General features: G+C 47.1%; 1 long non-coding RNA gene across 1 annotated transcript in view; it reads left to right on the forward strand.

The window, feature by feature from the left end:
* The window catches only part of LOC140420663 (uncharacterized), a 29485-nt gene extending 24411 nt beyond the window's left edge, over positions 1–5074 (forward strand). The window contains exon 2 of the long non-coding RNA XR_011946503.1: positions 4700–5074. This is a non-coding gene — a long non-coding RNA (uncharacterized lncRNA). The remainder of the gene's footprint in view (positions 1–4699) is intronic.
* Positions 5075–7774: the final 2700 nt, after the last annotated feature.

Genomic DNA, 7774 nt, shown 5'->3' on the forward strand with positions numbered 1-7774 from the left:
AGGTGGGATACCCGAGTGAATCCCTTCCCACAGTCAGAGCAGGTGAACGGTCTCGCCCCAGTGTGAACTAGTTTGTGTCTCTGCAGGGTGCCAATAGTAGTGAATCCCTTTAAACACTGAGAGCAGGTGAACGGCCTCTCTCCAGTGTGACTGCGTTGATGCCTTGCCAGCTCGTGTAGGGCTTTGAACCCCTTCCCACAATCCTCACATTTCCATGGTTTCTCCATGGTCCGGGTGATCTTGCGTCTCACCGCGTTGGACGATCAGTTCAATCGTCGTCCGCACACTGAACACCTGTACAGTCTCTCCCTGCTGTGAATGGTGTAGTATTTTTTCAGGCTGTGTCACTGGTTAAAGCTCTTTCCACAGTCAGTGCTCTGGAACACTCTCACTCGGGTGTGTGTGTGTGTCTCAGTGCTTTTCCAGACACACTGTTGTTTAAAATCTCTTGAAGCAGACAGAATAGACAAACATTTCTCCTTCTAGATTCTAAGGCCGATGATCCCAAGAATTGAGTGACTCAGTCAGTTCTTGACGTGATATTTAGTTTGAGATATCGGCCTCAAACTCCTCTCGTTCGAACTTCCTGCAAACAGATTTTACAATAGTAATCATTGTCAGTACAGGATAGAAATTCAGAACAGACAATTCTAGTTTCTATCGAACATTCTTTCCTCTCTCTTTCCCTGAAATGCTCTAAATCTCTATCCCACACACTCTCCCTCCATTCTCACTCTGCTGTATCTAATATTCACCCTCCCAATTCTCCTGAAGGTGCTGATTCAGGCTGATTGACAGATCCAAGCTCACTGCTTCCTGTCCTGGACACAGAGACCTGAAAATCTTCATGCAGGCTGCCAGACAGATATATGTCTAGATTACTGGATGAAAAATGTGTGTAATATACAGACTGTATTCACTTAATTTCCCTCCCAATTTTCCTGAAGGTGCTGATCAACAAATCTAAACTCACTAAAACCTGTACAAGAGTAGAGAATCTCCAGACAAGTACACTTACTGATTAGAGATAGGGAAATAGGAGGAAGAATTTTATTTAGCCATGGAGTAGTCATGACAGGGAACTCACTGCCCACAAGGTTTGTGGAAGTCGAGATGATCAATAATTTAAAATAAAATAGGATGGTCACTTGAAGAAAATAAATTTGCAGGGGAACAGGGATATCGAGGGGGAATGGGACTGACTGGATTGCTGTACAGAGACTCAGCATTGACTTGAGTTCCCAAATGGATTCTGTCAGTGCTGCAATGACTGTATGACTGGAAATATATAATGTAGGTCCAGTACTATTTACAAAACTAGAAATAATAATACATGTATTTTATTACAGAACCATCAATAATATATATAATACATACTATATAACAACACTAAACAAATCTCTGCCGATATTAAATTTTTAGAAATTAATTTACGGGATGTGGACAATGCTGGTCAGGCCAGCATTTATTGCCCATCCCCAGTTGCCCTTCCGAAGTAGTGGTGCGTTGCCTTTTTGAACTGCTGCAGTCCTGGAGGTGTAGGTACATCCCGTGCTGGGTTTTTTCATTTGCTTTTTATAAATTTAGAATACCCAATTCATTTTTTACAATTAAGGGACAATTTAGCGTGGCCAATCCACCTACCCTGCACATCTTTGGGTTGTGGGGGCGAAACGCAAGCAAACACGGGGAGAATGTGCAAACTCCACGCAGACAGTGACCCAGAGCCAGGAGTGAGCCTGGGACCTCGGCGCCGTGAGGCAGTACTAACCACTGCTCCACATCCCCCGTGCTGTTAGGGAGGGAATTCCAGGATGTTGCCCCAGGGACAGTGAAGGAACGGCAATATATTTCCAAGTCAAGGTGGTGTGTAACTTGGAGGGGAACCTCCAGGTGGTGTGGTCCCAGATATCTGCTGCTCTTGTCCTTCTAGATGGTAGTGGTTGTGGGTTTGGAAGGTGCTGTCTGAGGAACCTTTATGAGTTACTGGTGTATCTTGTAGATGGTATACACGGCTGCTACTGTTTGTCGGTGGTGGAAGGTTTGAATGTTTGTGGAAGGGGGTGCAATCAATCAGGCTGCTTTGTCTGGATAGAGTCAAGCTTCTTTGTTGTTGGAGCTGCATTCATCCAGCAAACTGGAGTGCATTCCATTACACTCCTGACTTGTGCTTGTAGATGTCTGGTGGACAGGCTTTGGGGTATCAGGAAGCGTGTTACTCGTCGTAGGATTCCCAGCCCTTGATCTGCCCTGGTAGCTACAGTATTAATATGGCTAGACTAGTTCAGTTTCTGATCAATGGTAACCCCCAGGATGTTGGTTGTGCGGGTTTCAGCGATGGGAATGCCACTGAATGTCATGTCAAGGGGTGGTGGTTAGATCCTCTCTTTTTGGAGATGGTCATTGCCTGGCACTTGTGTAGCGCGAATGTAACTTGCCACTTATCAGCCCAAGTCTGGATATTGTCCAGGTCTTACTGAATTTGGGCATGGACTGCGTCATTATCTGAGGAGTTGAGAATGGTGCTGAACATTGTGCAGTCATCCGCAAACATCACCACTTCTCACCTTATGATGGAAGGGAGATCATTGATAAAGCAGCTGAAGATGGTTGGGCCTGGGATACTGCCCTGAAGAACCCCTGCAGTGATGTCATGGACCTGAGATGATTGACCTCCAATCACCACAACCATCTTCCTTTGTACCAGGTATGACTCCAACCAGTGGAGAGTTATCCCCTGATTCCCATTGACTCCAGTTTAGCTGGGGCTCCTTGATGCCATACTCGGTCAAATGCTGCCTTGATGTCAAGGAGAGTGACTCTCACCTCACTTCTGGCATTCAGCTCTTTCGTCCAAGTTTGAACCAAGCCTGTAATGAGGTCAGGAGCTGCGAGACCCTGGCGGAACCCAAACTGAGCGTCCAGGAGCAGGTTATTGCAGAGTAAGTGCCACTTAATCAGACCTTTGATGACTCCTTCCAACACTTTGCGGATGATGGAGAATGTTCTGACAGGGAAGTAATTGGCTGGGTTGGATTTAGCCTGTTTACTGACCCCTTAAATGCCAACCATCTCCTGGAGAAACCAGCCCTTTAATTGTGAACATCCTTTTAGCCAGACAAATAAATGTGTCAAGCTGAGGGAGCAAAGGATGTCAATGTCTTTAAGAGAGAGAGACCTGGGCCAAGCTATGCAGAGTCTGCACCCTTCCTGGATTCACTTCCTTTCCCTTCAGTTGCTGCAAGTTACCAATTGAAGGTCAGAATGAGAAAAGAAATGGAAAGGGGGAGAAAATAAATAGTTTTACTCACAGATGTTGGAGACTGGAGTCTGTGTGAAGCTCAAGCTCATTCAGGGTTGGAGGAACAACAGCTTTGCTCGGCAGAAACCTCCATGTCCAATTTCCGCATTGAGACAATGGGGGAGCTCTGATTGGCGGAGGGGCAGAGTCTTTCCGGTCCTCCAAATCTTTCCATTGGTCAACACCTGAGCGGAAAGGTCAGCGGAAGTTAGCTCCGCGGCGCATGCACATCTGCCCCTCTCCCTGAGACATGCGCAGTCCCGGGTCAGGGGAGGAGGAGATCACCGACGGCCGGAACTCTCAGCCGGTGGCTTGGAAACCGTCTCGAGAATGTGTTGGGGGAGAGGGAACAAAGGGTGGGGGCGGGGCTCGCGTGTCCGCGCGCCGGCGTGTGCGCACTAATACAGTGACGTCACCGCGGAACGGATCGATTCCTATTGGCTGATTTAGAGGATGAGCACCTTTGTGATGTCACAATGTGGAGGTTGAACAATGAGTTTCAGACGAAAACTTCCTCCGGGCAACATCTGGGAGCAAATCAATGTCTCCCCTTTCAGAAGTTCATTAGATATAGGAGCAGGATTAGGCCATTTGGCCCATCGAGTCTGCTCGGTCCTGGCTGATCTCATCCTGGCCTTATCTCCACCGTCCTGAGAGTTCTTCAGAACCCTTCAACCCGATTAAAAATCTATCCAACGCCTCCCTAAATTTACTCAGTGTCCCAGCTCCACCGCACTCTGGGGTAGTGAATTCCACAGATTCACAGCCCTTGGGAGAAGCAGTTTCTCCTCAACTCTGTTTTGAATAGGGCAGCACTGTGGCCCAGTGGTTAGCACTGCTGTCTACGGCGCTGAGGACCTGGGTTCGAGCCCGGCCCTGGGTCACTGTGTGGAGTTTGCACTTTCTCCCTGTGACTGAGTAGGTTTCACCTCCACAACCCAAAGATGTGCAGAGTAGGTGGATCGGTCACACTAAATTGCCCCTTAATTGGAAAAAAAAATAATTGGGTACTCTAAATTTAAAAAAAAAATTAAAACTGTTTTGAATTTGCTACCGCTTATCGTTCTGGAATGCCGAAGAGGCAGCAGCCGCTCCAAGTCTGCTTTATCTTTTCATTTATTTTCTCATCCTGAGGGGTCATTGGTAACTTGCAGCAATTGAAGAGAAAGAAGTGAATCTAGTCTGTATGTTCCACACATTTTGAGTTCAGTCTGCATGGAGATTTTCAGGCCTCTCCAAGACGGGAAGCAGTGAGCAGGGATCTGTCAGTCAGCCTGAATCAGCACCTTTTAGAGAATTAGGAGGATGGATATTACAGAGTGAGAATGGAGGGAGAGTCTGTTGGATGGAAACTAGAATTGCCTGTTCTCAATTTCCTTTTATAAATTCCTTTTTCAGGATATTAGATGAAGATTTGCAGAAAAAAAACGAACGCCACTTCGGGGTTTGGAAGAGTCACTTGGTTTATCAGGACCTGAATATCATCAGGAAAACTATCACTGCAAAAGACACATCTGGGGTTAAGGGTTGCCAGTCAGGCGAAGGAACAGAATGGAAGTAAACACAGGAACGAAGAATCACATTGGGCTGGTTCCAGGAGAATTGAGTGACAACTTCAGCGACGTAACCATGGAGTGTGATTTTTGATTGTGTTAAAAGTAAAAGGGCTACATTCTTTTTATAGTTTAAGGGATACGTTCCCTATTAAAATAGTGTTAAGGCATTGTTGCTTCTAGTTTGTTGCAGTAAAAGTAATAAAACCTGAAGTTTTTGTCTTATGACTCATTAATTTGTTCACTGGGTTTAGAATTTATCTTTTAAAATTCCTGATCTTTTCAGAGATCTTACACAGTTGGTTTTGAGTCACAAGTTTCAACTTCCCATTCAGCCTCAGGCAACTTGCTGTCTCTCTGTTGCTCATGTCAATGACAGCCCAGTAACAGAGCTGAGGGCAGGAGATGCTGTGACCCCTTGTAGTAGCTGGGATCAGTAGAAAGAAGAACCATAATTTCTGGTTGAGCTTTGTGTGAGCTGTCTGACCATGATGACCATATATAAATAGCGAACCAGGTAATATGTTGTGATGAGGGTTTAGAAACAGACCCTGGGTAGACGAGTTCACTGAAGCTGTGGGCTTGTCAGCTGGACAGTGAAACCAGGCGTCCAACAGCCACAGAGACCTCTAATATTGGACACTGGGTTTAATCCTGTTCTGTATTAAACATACCTATTTCATACTGGGTGATTGTGATATAGTTAATCTGACCCTTTATTCATTCAATTCCAAAAGTGAATAACATTGATTCAAGTACAGTGACTACCTTGTCAATCTGTCAATAAAGTGGTGTCAGTTCATGCAGATCCATGTCTGAACTCAATTCCATTACTTATTTTTGTTACTGACTAGACTGTCTCTCTCGTCTCTCCTCTCTCTCTCCTGCCTCTCTCAGTCTCTGGTGCTCCTCTCTCTCTCTCTGGTGCCTCTCACTCCCTCTGCTTCCTCGCTCTCCCTCTGTCTCTCTCAGCTGCCTCTCACTCTCTCTCTTCAGTGCTTAGGAAGGCAGTTGGGATAGTTTCCTTTGGTAGCCAAGGGCTGAGATTATGAGAACAGGGAGATTGTGCTGGAACTGCATCAACCACCAATTTGACCACAGCCATATTACAGGAAGGATGTGATCACACGAGAGAGACTGCAGAGGAGATTTATTTATTTATTTAAATTTAGAGTGCCCAATTAATTTTTTCCAATTAAGGGGCAATTTATTGTGGCCAATCGACCTACCTGCACAACTTTGTGTTGTGGGGGCGAAACCCACGCAAACACAGGGAGAATGTGCAAACTCCACGCGGACAGTGACCCAGAGTCAGGATCGAACCTGGGGACCTCATGCCCCCCGTTGCAGAGGAGATTTATGATGATTTATGGGATGGAGAATTTTAACTATAAGGAAAGCATTGGGGCAGCACGGTAGCATTGTGGATAGCACAAATGCTTCACAGCTCCAGGGTCCCAGGTTCGATTCCAGCTTGGGTCACTGTCTGTGCGGAGACTGCACATCCTCCCCGTGTGTGCGTGGGTTTCCTCCGGGTGCTCCGGTTTCCTCCCACAGTCCAAAGATGTGCGGGTTAGGTGGATTGGCCATGCTAAATTGCCCATAGTGTCCAAAATTGCCCTTAGTGTAGGGTGGGGTCGCTGGGTTATAGGGTGGAGGTGTGGACCTTGGGTAGGGTACTCTTTCCAAGAGCCGGTGCAGACTTGATGGGCCGAATGGCCTCCTTCTGCACTGTAAATTCTCTGTAAACTCTGAAATATTGGATCTCCCCAGTGTGAATTCGCCGGTGTACAGTGAGATGCTTCGATCGCATTAATCTAGTCCCACAGTGAGAGCACCTGAACGGTCTCTTATCAATGTGAACAAGCTGATGGGACATCAGTTTCCCGGACGTTTTATAGAATTTCCCACAGTTTAGACATTTGAAAGTTCTGTCTTTAATAATAATAATCTAGGAGTAGATCCCTGGAGATTTGCTAGACCGAGGAGTAAAGAGTTTTCCTTCTTCTCCCACGTCCATAAAGTATACTCCCGGATAGACTTTTTTGTCCTAGGAAGGGCGCTGATCCCGAAAGTGGTAGGAACGGAATATTCGGCTATAGCCGTTTCAGATCACGCCCCACATTGGGTGGTTCTGGATCTAGGAGAGGAGAAGGAGCAGCACCCACTTTGGAGATTAGACAGGGGACTGTTGGCGGATGAGGGGGTATGTGGAAGGGTGAGGGGATGTATTGAAAGATACCTAGAGGTCAGTGATGATGGAGCGGTCCAGGTGGGAGTAGTATGGGAGGCGCTGAAGGCGATGGTTAGGGGGGAGCTGATTTCCATAAGAGCCCACAGCGGGAAACAAGAGGGTAAAGAAAGGGAGAGACTGATCGGGGAGATTCTGAGGGTGGATAGGCAATATGCGGAGGCCCCGGATGAAGGGCTATACAGGGAAAGACGGAGACTACAGACGGAGTTTGACCTGCTGACCACGGGTAAGGCAGAGACGCAGTGGAGGAAGGCACAAGGAATACAATACGAATATGGGGAAAAGGCGAGCCGATTGCTGGCCCAACAACTTAGGAAGAGGGGGGGCGGCGAGAGAGATCGGAGGAGTTAGGGACGGGGAGGGAAGGATGGAGCAGAGAGCGGGGAGGGTGAAGGGGGTGTTTAAGTCATTTTATGAGAGGCTGTATAAGTCCCAACCCCCGGAGGGGAAAGAGGGAATGATATACTTCCTGGATCAGCTGGAGTTCTCGAGGGTTGAGGAGCAGGAGGTGGCAGGTTTGGGAGCGCAGATCGAGGTGGAGGAGGTGATTAAAGGAATTGGGAACATGCAGGCATGAAAGGCCCTGGGACCAGATGGGTTCCCGGTGGAATTTTACAGGAAATATGTGGACCTACTGGCCCCACTCCTAACGAGAACCTTCAATGC

Source organism: Scyliorhinus torazame, chromosome 5, assembly GCF_047496885.1.
Source record: "Scyliorhinus torazame isolate Kashiwa2021f chromosome 5, sScyTor2.1, whole genome shotgun sequence".
Lineage (NCBI taxonomy): Eukaryota > Metazoa > Chordata > Chondrichthyes > Carcharhiniformes > Scyliorhinidae > Scyliorhinus > Scyliorhinus torazame.